Source organism: Mytilus galloprovincialis, chromosome 9 (assembly GCF_965363235.1).
Source record: "Mytilus galloprovincialis chromosome 9, xbMytGall1.hap1.1, whole genome shotgun sequence".
NCBI lineage: Eukaryota > Metazoa > Mollusca > Bivalvia > Mytilida > Mytilidae > Mytilus > Mytilus galloprovincialis.
Genome location: NC_134846.1, coordinates 11,780,940 through 11,793,112, shown reverse-complemented (window position 1 = coordinate 11,793,112; position 12,173 = coordinate 11,780,940). Strand labels below are relative to the sequence as shown.

Sequence of the window (12,173 nt, the reverse complement as noted above, 5' to 3'; positions counted from 1 at the left end):
TCTTAAATGGGTTTTTACATCAAAACTCTATACAAAACACATCACATGTTATTCCTTATCCATTTGCATTACCAATACAACTTATCATTCACGATAACCCGAGGTCCCACAATAAAGTGCGCATGTGAATTAAATATAAATTGTTAAAATTCGTTTTTTCATTATCCTAGCTAAAACAAAATGTAATCATAAGTATTAAGTATATTGAATGCTTCTTTTTGCAACTTCATTGGGGTGTAAAAGTGTTGACCGTGCGAACATTTTTAGAATGAAGCGCCGAAATGTACTTCGGTCAACGCTTTTAAACCCCAATTAAGTTGCAAAAAGAAGCATTCAATTCTTAAATAATGTGATTTGGTGTAAGGTGGTAACAAAACAAACCGGATTTAAAGGCAGGCCAACATCTTTTTATACGAAAAATAGATAAAGAATATAAAATATAGTTCATATGTCCCCTATGATATGATCTTTCTAATTTTTATGCAAAATTAGATATTTGATCCCAATTTCACGGTCCACTGAACATACATGTAGAAAATGATAGTATGAGTGAGTCATCAATGTACTATGGACACATTCTTGTTATATTTGTATTGTTATGTTGCTTCATTACTGATGTATTATATCATTTAACTCATAATTGATTATTATTTTTATATTATTATATGGTTATTGCCTGTCCTTCTTGTGCCCCGTATATGAGAACACACACAATCATGCACATAAAAAAACCTCATGTACACTTTTGAAAGTCCTATGATACATATGAATTATTTCAGTTGAATATTTTACTTATTTTTGACGTAGAATGGAGGATTATCCTTGACTAGTTGGACTAGGCTCTACTGATATGGTAGATATGCTGATGTCTAACTTGGAGATCTTGATTAGGTTGGAAAATGTATCAGGTAGGTGGTAATTCATACATATCATGAAACAAATATATTGTAGAAAAAAACATTGAAATTAGCCATATAAAAAAAACATGATCATATAATCAAAATTAAAAACATTTTGAGAGTAATACTGAAATAAATAACTTTAAATGGCCTTAACAATTACTAAGTAGATGTATTCATTATGTTGTTGAATTATGCTGAAAGTATTTACTAGTTCATTTAACTGGAAAAAAACTGATCAATATTTCAGGTTTTACAAAACAGAAAAATTGCAAGATAGCAATTATGGAAGAGTCGCAGTTGAAAAACCATAAATCTATAAAAAACAGATAACAGCTACTCATAACATTTTGTTTTTATCCATTTGATATTTGTTGTCTTGATCTTAAACTACCAGTAAGCTTTAGATATTTAAATATAGAAACAACCAAACAGCACACACTTAGACCCCGTTCACACTAGAACATTTTTATCGATTTAAACTAGACCGGTTCACTTTAGATCGGTTTAAGGGCTAATGTGAACGCATTGAATCGATCTTCAATCGGTCTAAACTAAAACACCAAAAGAGGTAGTTTAGTTTGAATCGATCTAAAGTAAACCGATCTTACTTTAGATGTGAACGCAGAGATCGGTTTAAACTAGTACGATTGAATCGAAAATAACGTATGCGCATGTATAGCGGCACAACTATCTCAGAGGTTCGTTGTTTAACCCATATTTCTCTGTTAAAAGACCTTTAAACCAAACTGTAAACATGTTGTCTTCGCCATAGCATAGATTTGCGAAATCTGTGTCTCCTTTTCTTATGTTGATTTTTTTCTTTGCAGGAACCGCAGTATTTCCGGCGTCGTGTTGTAACTTCGTTGCTACAGTTATTTTTTTTCAAAATAAAAGAAAACTGCAATAACACCAGTATCAAAATTTTAAATTGTGATTCAAGAGAAACAATAACTTTATCCAATTTTTTTTCCAAGTGTGTTTATCAGTGTATCAGCACATGAATTTGATAAATCAGTTCTATTTATACACAATGTTTACAGTTTTACGGGCAAAAAGGTTAGATCGATTGCGTTTTTAATTGTAGTGTGAACGCAGTGATTCATATAAGACCGATAAAGATCGATATGATTAAAGATAATGTGAACGCTAACTGGTTTTATTTAGATGTGAACGCAGTGATTCATATAAGACCGATAAAGATCGATATGATTAAAGATAATGTGAACGCTAACTGGTTTTATTTAGATCGATCTAAATAAAACCAGTTAGCGTTCACATTATCTTTAATCATATCGATCTTTATCGGTCTTATATGAATCACTGCGTTCACACTACAATTAAAAACGCAATCGATCTAACCTTTTTGCCCGTAAAACTGTAAACACTGTGTATAAATAGAACTGATTTATCAAATTCATGTGCTGATACACTGATAAACACACTTGGAAAAAAAATTGGATAAAGTTATTGTTTCTCTTGAATCACAATTTAAAATTTTGATACTGGTGTTATTGCAGTTTTCTTTTATTTTGAAAAAAATAACTGTAGCAACGAAGTTACAACACGACGCCGGAAATACTGCGGTTCCTGCAAAGAAAAAAATCAACATAAGAAAAGAAGACACAGATTTCGCAAATCTATGCTATGGCGAAGACAACATGTTTACAGTTTGGTTTAAAGGTCTTTTAACAGAGAAATATGGGTTAAACAACGAACCTCTGAGATAGTTGTGCCGCTATACATGCGCATACGTTATTTTCGATTCAATCGCACTAGTTTAAACCGATCTCTGCGTTCACATCTAAAGTAAGATCGGTTTACTTTAGATCGATTCAAACTAAACTACCTCTTTTGGTGTTTTAGTTTAGACCGATTGAAGATCGATTCAATGCGTTCACATTAGCCCTTAAACCGATCTAAAGTGAACCGGTCTAGTTTAAATCGATAAAAATGTTCTAGTGTGAACGGGGTCTAATTTCAACAGTTTTATTTTTTGTATTTTGTGGGGTTTTTTTCAGATGTAGAAGTAGAAGAAACAACAGTGAAAAAAGAATGAGAGTCATCATTTTAATAACCTTTTAACTTGAAATTGAAATAAATCTAATTTTTCTTTACGTATTTCAAATATGAGCATTGGGATCAACTTTAATGAGACAGCAAGCTAGCAGCACAATCCCAATAGCTATTTGGAGGTCTACTTAAACTTCTTGCAAAAATGAAATTTGTGGTTTTTCAATATAGATAAAATTGAAAGTTAGCAACTTTTTGATGCTTTGGTGCAACTTGCACGGTTTCAGATTTATAGCTTTAAAACTTGTGTATGAATGATTTATTTAATCCACATTTAAGATGGATATATCAGTATACAAAGAAGGAGATGTGGTATAATTGCCAATATGACAACTGATTTTATATGTTTTGACATATCTTCTTCTCTTGTCTCGTTATGTCTTTCATCCCACTTCATATTGACTTCCCTCTGTGTAATTCTATTGGTTTCGATGGTGACTGAGTGATATTACATTATTTAAGTCATTTTTCTGTAATTTCTTGTATGTTTTTATTAAATAGTATTCTTTTAAAGAGTCATTGCATTTAAAATTATATGCATTGCTCAGAAGTTCCCTTGGTATGAAATATTGTTATTTTCTAAATTTCAGTTTTTGCTGATATATGACATATATCATGTTGGGTTACTGCCACAACCTTATTCATGCTCTTTTCTGTCCTGAAACAATCTAATAATTATTCAATAGCGATTCATTATATGTATTAGAAATTACTTAGGTATATTAAAAGGGCAATATGCCAATTATTTAGTCTTATTGGCATAGGACCGAAAAGAGCAGATTCCTCCAGAGAAGAAAATGCGCCAAAGGGGGAGATAATGTCCTTAAAAAAAATCTACCGTACCGATGTCAAGAAATAATGTCATTTTTTTACCGGACAGAAAAGTATGTTTCAAATTGGTGTACACACACAATCATTTTCTGTTAGGTTAGCAAAAGCTACAGGAGTCACTACTTTATGTCTTGAACATTCAACAGCAGTGACGTTCAACAGCAGTGACGTAGTACATTTGTACCAGTGTAGCATTGTGAGCTTACAAATGCATTATGAAGAAAAACATATTCAATAAAATTTATAGTGTAAATGTACAGCTTAGATGTGAATGCCGCCTCTCCTTCCCAAAGACCCACTGCTGACAATATATTTTCCAGTGACTATCCCACTGTATTGTTTTGTTTTGTTTTTATCGCACCTTTGAAGTACTTGAAATGAAGGAAATATATTTGTGTTGAAGAATGAAGTACTTGAAATGAAGGAAATATATCTGTGTTGAAGAATTTTTCTTCAAATTAAGAGCCCAATTATATTTATCAAACAACGTGCAGACACTGAAAAACAAAATCGGAAAAAACAAATGCATAAAATAGGGACTGTATTAAGTTTACAGAACAGAGAATAATGGATAAAACTTCCAAATAAAAGGAAAAATATATAAAGAAATAGCAAAAAATGTCAGTAATTTTCCATGATTGAATCATCGATGCTCCCATTAATACCCCAGTCCCACTAGGCCACGATCGCACTACGATCTGTGAAAAAATTGCAAATTTTGATGATCGTGGTACGATCGTGTAGGTCGCAGTAAGATCGTACCACGGTCGTGGTGAGGTCTTCGAGATCGTGAAGAGCGTGGCCAACTTTGAACATGTTCAAAACAATCGTGGTGCGGTCGTGGCGAAATAAGGTCGTAGTAGAAGCGTAGTGAGAGCGCACTAAGATCGTAGTAAGATCGCAAAGGTCGCTGTACAATCGTAGCGAGAGCGTAGCGAAAGCGTGATTCTATTCGGAGATATTGCGCTACGATCTCACAGCGACGTTATCACGACCTTACTTCGACCATCACGTTCTCACCGCGACCCAACTACGATTCCAATACGACTTTACCACGCTGTTCACGACCATAGTACGATTCTAGCACGCCCTTGTCGTCCTCATCACGCTCTTCTCACGACCTTACTACGTTCACACTACGACCATCATTTTATTGTCATTTTCACATAAAATATATAAAAAAAAACTCCCTAGATTTTGCTTGTCTGAATGTATTTATCAATTTGCTCTAACTGCTCAACCATGCTTCTCGTTTTAATATGGATTAGACCGTTGGTTTTTCCCGTTTAAATGGTTTAAAATTAGTATTTTTTGGGGCCCTTTATAGTGTTCTGTTCGGTGTGAGCCAAGGCTCCGTATTGAAGGCCATACATTTGCCTATAATGGTTTACTTTTATAGATTTTTACGTTGATGGAGAGTTGTCTCATTGGCACTCATACCACATCTTCCTATATATATTGACACATCTGTGTCATCTCTGCTTTCGTTCACTTAAATATCGTCATTTGAGCTTTATGGACCAGCAATAGGTTGTAATTTAGGTTTGATTGGTCGTTCCGACATCTCTTGCTGACAAGTATTATACTACTTATGTGTATAGTATCAGTTTAATTGAAGTCTGGAGCTGGCATGTCAGTTAACTACTAGTAGTCTGTTATTTTTTATGTATTATTGTAATTAAGGTCTTTCCTTTCTTAAATGGAAAGACCTTACTGTATTTCGTTTGTTTATTATTAGGTCTTTCCACCTTTCGTGTGGAAAGACCTATTGATTTTGTTCTGATTACTTTTTTTTTCTTCCGCCTAATTTTTTTCTTGCGGTGTAAAAATGTTTCAAAAGATGTCGCTTAGTTTTTTTGTATATGAGATCATACAGTCTATACGCTTTTGAAACTCACCCTGTTTAACCGAACACTTTTCTTTGTAAGAGTTATCTCCCCAAACACTGTTTTTCTTGTTATCAGATCTCCTCCGTAACCGTAAAAGAAAGCGACAAATTTATTTTTCCAAATTGTTCGTTATATCCTCAGGATGTTACGTTTTATTTTGACCGAAGCTTTACGAAGACCCCATATGAGAGTAATTTCCCCTTTTGTATTGAAATAAGTGAAATAAATTTGTAACTGGAAAACCATAAGTGATAGAGGCCTAGGGTCTTTTGATTTGAGGCCCTTGCTCAAAAAGTATGAAAATGAGGTCAAGGTCAAAGGTCAAGGTCATGTTCAAATTTTTGATTTTGGCTTGTTATCTCTTATTTTCAGAAATCATACAAGATATCGACTAAATATTTTCACACAATTGTTAGTTGCGACATGTCGTAACATGTAAATTTTACTTAAAAGGGTACGTAACATTTAATGCGAGTTTTGCCCCCTTTTATATCTAATATTAGTTGTATGGTAATATAACTCATTAACAATATAAAGTAGAGGCCTAGAGTCTTTTGATTTGAGGTCCTTGGTTGATGACCTTGAAATTGAGCTCAAGGTCATAGGTAAATTTAACGTTCTAGATTTTGACCTTTGCTTTTTCCTCTTATATATACATGATAAAGCCATGGGACTTTTGGCAAAAGGTTGCAAGCTATGTGACCTTGAAAAAGCCAACCGGAAGTGACCTTTTGTAAACCGGAAGTAGCCATTTTTTGTACTAATTTAATGTAAAAGTATATAGAACCATCTATTTTTGGAATCAGTGTCAAGTAAACTATCAAAACATACCGGAAATAACATCTTTTAAACCGGAAGTAAAAAATGATCTCCCTTATGTATATCTTTTTGTATAGAAACCATATATTTTTGGAATCAGCGTCCAATAAGCTGTCATTTGACGCTAAAATTGACATTTAAAACCGAATTTTAATATTTTCATATAAAAAAGATCCTTACTGGTGGAAAGACCATCAATGGTTCTCTGAACAATTGGTTTTTAATTATTATTCTTTTTCTTCTGCCGTTTTTCAAAGTTAATCGGTGAGAAAAGTACGCAAGATATCAAACTGAACTTTGGTATCAAGTATCGGGTTAATAAAAGCTATCTTGTATTAGGGGCACCGAAGTGTACTAATTACTTTATAGGAGTTATCTCCCCAATTACAAAAAACACTGTTATAGCTATAACTCATAAACTATAAGACTTAGCGGCAAATGTTTTTTTTTTAAATGTTCCTTGTCAAATGATACAAGTTCAAATAATTTTAACCGAAGCGATCCGGTGACTTATTATAGGAGTTATTTCCCCTTGAATATTTTAATTTCCGGTATGCATATAAATTTCATAAACCGTAAGTTGTAAGCACTGCGGGTCTTCAGATTTGAGTTCATTGGACCATAACTTGAAAATATAGGTCAAGGTCAAAGGTCAAGGTCATATTTTAGATTTTCATAAGTTTTTCATTTCCCTATAATTCTTGAACGGTTAAAGATACAGAAAATTTAAGCAGTGAAAAATGCTTGGTACTTCAAGGGGCAACTTTTTTACATAATGACTATATTGATTTTACCATCATGTAAGGGACATAACTCCCACTGATGGTTTTTAAAAAGTCATTTTTAGGCAAAACTCTTAAACTAAAAGTCCTTGACCCATAGGGTCTTTTGCAATGACATTGTGGAGCAATGACCTTGACGAAGGTCACAAGGTCAAAGGTCAAGGTCATCAAATTATGTGGTTTTGGCACTATTTAAAGAGTTTTATGTGTGTTTAAATTCCAACCAACCAACCAATCAATCAATCAATCAATCAATCAATCAACCATCCAATCAACCAATCAACCAACCAACCAACCAATCAACCAACCAACCAATCAGTGCATGCATGTTTGTTTCCGTCTCATGTGTTTAATATGGGGTTCGAGTTTCGGTTGTATCAAGAAATCCTATCCAACCAACCAACCAACCAACCAACCAACCAACCAATCAATCAATCAACCAATCAATATATATGACAGTTTATTCATGACAGTATAATTTTTAAAACTAGAGGCTCTAAAGAGCCTGTGTCGCTCACCTTGGTCTATGTGCATATTAAACAAAGGACACAAATGGATTCATGACAAAATTGTATTTTGGTGATGGTGATGTGTTTGAAGTTCTTACTTTACTGAACGATTTTGCTTCTTACAATTATATCTATAATGAACTTTGCCCATTAGTAACAGAGAACTATATTTGCTAAAAATTTACATAAATTTACCAAATTAATGAAAATTGTTAAAAATTGACTATAAAGGGCAATAACTCCTTAAGGGGTCAATTGACCATTTAGGTCATGTTGACTTATTTGTAGATCTTACTTTGCTGAACATTATTGCTGTTTACAGTTTATCGCTATCTATAATAGTATTCAATATAACCAAAAACGGCAAAATTTCTTTAAAAATTACCAATTGGAGGGCAGCAACCCAACAACCAGTTGTCCAATTCATCTGAAAAATTCAGGGCAGATAGATATTGACTTGATTAACAATTTAATTTCTTGTCAGATTTTCTCTAGATGCTTTGGTTTCATAGTTATAAGCCAAAAACTGCATTTTACCCCTATGTTCTATTTTTAGCCGTGGCGGCCATCTTGGTTGAATGGCCAGGTCATCGGACACATTTTTCAAACTAGATACCCCAAAGATGATTGTGGCCTAGTAGTTTCAGTGGAGATTTTGTAAAAGATACTTAGATTTATGAAAAATGGTTAAAGATTGACTATAAAGGGCAATAACTCCTAAAGGGGTCAACTGACCATTTTGGTCATGTTGACTTATTTGTAGATCTTACTTTGCTGAACATTATTGCTGTTTACAATTTATCTCTATCTATAATAATATTCAAGATAATAACCAAAAACAGCAAAATTTCCTCAAAATTACCAATTCAGGGGCAGCAACTCAACAACCAATTGACCGATTCATCTGAAAATTTCAGGGCAGATAGATCTTGACCTGATAAACATTTTTATCCCCATGTCAGATTTCCTTAAAATGCTTTGGTTTTTGAGTTATAAGCCAAAAACTGCATTTTACCCCTATGTTCTATTTTTAGCGGTGACGGCCATCTTGGTTGGTTGACCAGGTCACGCCACACATTTTTTAAACTAGATACCCCAAAGATGATTGTGGCCAAGTTTGGATTAATTTGGCCCAGTAGTTTCAGAGGAGAAGATTTTTGTAAAAGATTACTTTAATTTACGAAAAATGGTTAAAAATTGACTATAAAGGGCAATAACTCCTAAACGGGTCAACTGACCATTTTGGTCATGTTGACTTATTTGTAGATCTTACTTTGCTGAACATTATAGCTGTTAACAGTTTATCTCTATCTATAATAATATTCAAGATAATAACCAAAAACAGCAAAATTTCCTCAAAATTACCAATTCAGGGGCAGCAATCCAACAACCGATTGACCAATTCATCTGAAAATTTCAGGCCAGATAGATCTTGACCTGATAAACATTTTTATCCCGTGTCAGATTTCCTCAAAATGCTTTGGTTTTTGAGTTATAAGCCAAAAACTGCATTTTACCCCTATGTTCTATTTTTAGCGGTGGCGGCCATCTTGGTTGGTTGACCAGGTCACGCCACACATTTTTTAAACTAGATACCCCAAAGATGATTGTGGCCAAGTTTGGATTAATTTGGCCCAGTAGTTTCAGAGGAGAAGATTTTTGTAAAAGATTACTTTAATTAACGAAAAATGGTTAAAAATTGACTATAAAGGGCAATAACTCCTAAACGGGTCAACTGACCATTTTGGTCATGTTGACTTATTTGTAGATCTTACTTTACTGAACATTATTGCTGTTTACAGTTTATCTCTATCTATAATAATATTCAAGATAATAACCAAAAACAGCAAAATTTCCTCAAAATTACCAATTCAGGGGCAGCAACCCAACAACCGATTGACCGATTCATCTGAAAATTTCAGGGCAGATAGATCTTCACCTGATAATCATTTTTACCCCGTCAGATTTGCTCTAAATGCTTTGGTTTTTGAGTTATAAGCCAAAAACTGCATTTTACCCCTATGTTCTATTTTTAGCCGTGGCGGCCATCTTGGTTGGTTGACCGGGTCACGCCACACATTTTTTAAACTAGATACCCCAATGATGATTGTGGCCAAGTTTGGTTTGATTTGGCCCAGTAGTTTCAGAGGAGAAGATTTTTGTAAAAGTTAACGACGAAGGACGACGGACGACGGACGACGACGGACGACGGACGACGACGCCGGACGCCGGACGCAAAGTGATGGGAATAGCTCACTTGGCCCTTCGGGCCAGGTGAGCTAAAAATGGTAGGAAAGACCTATCAATTATTCAAGAAGAATTGAACTTTAATTTTGTTTATTTTCTTTAGTCACATCTTCTGACATCAGACTCGGACTTCTCTTGAACTGAATTTTAATGTGCGTATTGTTATGCGTTTACTTTTCTTCATTGGCTAGAGGTATAAGGGAAGGGTTGAGATCTCACAAACATGTTTAACCCCACTATTTTTGCGCCTGTCCCAAGTCAGGAGCGTCTGGCCTTTGTTAGTCTTGTACTATTTTTAATTTTAGTTTCTTGTGTACTATTTGGAGTTTAGTATGACGTCCATACTTTGCTCCCTCTGCATCTACATCAACCCCTACCACCACGCCCACGTGTTCTAGTAGATTTTGGTGGCATGACTGTATTGTTTCCGAGAAATCTCCGTTTTAATCAGAAATAGAAGGAATGGAACTATATTGATATGAAATACGATATTGACGGAGAACGTAGTAAGATCGCGGTATGAACGTAGTACAATCGTGGTAAGAACGTGCTATAATCGCAGTAAGATCGTGTTGCAATCGGATAACTCGTGGTATGGTCGTAGTGAGAACTTGAAGAGCGTAGAAAGATCTTTATAAGCGTAGTGAGGTCGCAGAATAAGCGCGGTGAGAACGTGGTTTAATCGTAGCGGGATCGTTGTAGAAGCGTAATTAGGACGTAGTAGCATCGTGAAAGCAACGAAAATTAACATTTTTATACCGCTCATACCGCGACCTCACCACGATCTGAATTTATTTTAGATCGCGATGAGCGTAGTGCGATCGTGGTCTAGTGGGACTGGGGCTTAAAGTGAAAAGAAAAAAAAACATGTTAGGCAATCAGATTGGCTTACAGAACTTCGAGGTAAAAGAAGAAGCTCAGATTTTTTTTCTTTTACTAAAGCCAGAGACTTATTATAGATGTTAGTTATACCTGAGACTACTATAACACTATATGTGTTATAGTAGTCTCAGGTTATACGTCCTTGACCAAAGCAAAGGAGACTGGGGTAAATTCCAATGTAACAGCTGTCGCAGTAAATGTAAAAAAAATAGTAGAAAATCTAAACAATCCTATTTCAAGCAGGCAATCGGTGATAACTAATAATATTTCCCAATCAGTCTTTTATTTTCGGCAGTTACTAAGTAATATTTTGCACTCACTTGTTTATGTCGTTTATTTTTGCTCGTTTTTCGCTAAAGTATTCATCATTTTTGTTTGTCCTTTGAATGTCTAAATCTATAAACCCATCCACCCCTGAGTATTTTTTCAGTTCAGGATTTGACAACTCTTATATTTCACAGGCACTTGTCTCAGAAAAAAATTAATCCCTAAAAAAAATATTTGGAACAAAAGTGTTACACATTTCCTTTTTTTGAACACGGAATCCATGGACAATGGGAGATAATCCAATATCATATGATGATGAAGGCCAGAAGGGCGCCTTTTCCATGAGCTTTTGGATATGAATGTTACAGTCAGCACAATGATTTGTATGGTACAAATTATAGTACAGTCTATGCAAAATACCACGAGTTTCCAATCCTTTTATCTATACAAATCCTTGGTTACAGCCATCAACAGCTGACCAAATTTTGAGTGACCCACTAGTCTGCACTATCTTTCATCATCTATAGGGGCCAGCTGAAGGACGCCTACGGGTGCGGGAGTTTCTCGCTACATTGAAGACTCATTGGTGGCTTTTGGCTGTTGTCTGGTCTATCCTTTCTCAATTTTATGAACACACAAATTAGGCAGCAACCATTTGATTTTCTGGGGCGGGGAGGGAGGGGGGGGGGCTATGGATTTTTTTCTGGACAAACTTTTTTTTTTCGCATGTGGCAAAAACAATCAATTTTTTTCGCGACAAGTCTTAATTTTTTTCTTCAAAAACTGGAAACAAACTTTTTTTTTTAAATCCACAGCCTCCTCCTCAGATAATCAAATGGTTGCTGCCTTATGTGAATGTGGGTATCTTTCTCAGATTTTGTTTATTTTACTAGTTGCCGGACTTCTGTGGCATATAATATTTAGACTGCTGTAAAATAGTCTCTGCCAAGAGCAAGAATGTATTAAATTCATCAA

At 34.7% G+C, this 12,173-nt stretch overlaps 1 protein-coding gene and 1 long non-coding RNA gene across 2 annotated transcripts in view; both read left to right on the top strand.

Annotated features, from left to right (window-relative positions):
* Positions 1 to 787: 787 nt before the first annotated feature.
* Positions 788 to 3,485, top strand: LOC143046630 (uncharacterized). Its single transcript, XR_012969195.1, has 2 exons — positions 788 to 908; positions 2,921 to 3,485. It is a non-coding gene; the product is annotated as an uncharacterized LOC143046630 (long non-coding RNA).
* A 7,972-nt stretch (positions 3,486 to 11,457) lies between these two features.
* LOC143044407 (paladin-like) overlaps positions 11,458 to 12,173 on the top strand; it is a 127,843-nt gene continuing 127,127 nt past the window's right edge. The window contains exon 1 of the mRNA XM_076216410.1: positions 11,458 to 11,586. The gene's annotated coding sequence lies outside the window, so the exon portion shown is untranslated. The remainder of the gene's footprint in view (positions 11,587 to 12,173) is intronic.